Below are 735 nucleotides of genomic sequence, written 5' to 3' on the forward strand. Positions count from 1 at the left end.
GTTCCTTCACTCGATGCATCATGTCTGTGGTGTTGGAATTTCAATCTCACTTAACATTGTTCATCACATAATCCGATATTTGTTGATCTGTTCAACTCCACCCCTCCCCCCTCTCAGAACAACACCTGTGTGTATTAAGGTGCATTTTCTCTGCCAGTCTCGAAGGTATAACTCGTGCATTTCATACCTACCGACCTTATTTAATTTATTAACTGCATGTCATTCTATATCTTGCCCATTTCTCTGACGCCTTCGCCCCTATATCGTACCTGAGATGTCCGTACCATGACAGCCTTCCATCCTGTAACTCCGTTTTGAAAGTCAGAGGTTTAATTAAAGGTACTGTAAAAGGAAATGCACTTGGTGTAAGAACCAGATTCTTCATAATTCCTGTAAAAGTTTCAGATGTTTTCTATCTCGTCCATTTCAAGGAAATAGTGACAACGGCAAGGAAAATCCAAGCTGTGATGTGGTTCACAGATGTGGTTGAACACCACTTTGATTTTTACCTATTCATTCATTACTTGTGAAAATCGAAGATTTTTCAAGTATATTGGTTGGTCTTGTGTGTTATTCTGTCTGTTTGGCTGTATGTCAGTCACCTACAGGTCACAATTTTCAACCGATCTTCACGAAACTTGGTCACAGCGAAGAGAGCACCTCCGATAACTAGTCTGCAAGATACCGAGGTGACTGATCTGGGTTCACATCGTCTACAAATGTATTAATATGCCA

This window comes from Myxine glutinosa, chromosome 9 (genome assembly GCF_964187855.1).
Source record: "Myxine glutinosa chromosome 9, kmMyxGlut1.1, whole genome shotgun sequence".
Lineage (NCBI taxonomy): Eukaryota > Metazoa > Chordata > Myxini > Myxiniformes > Myxinidae > Myxine > Myxine glutinosa.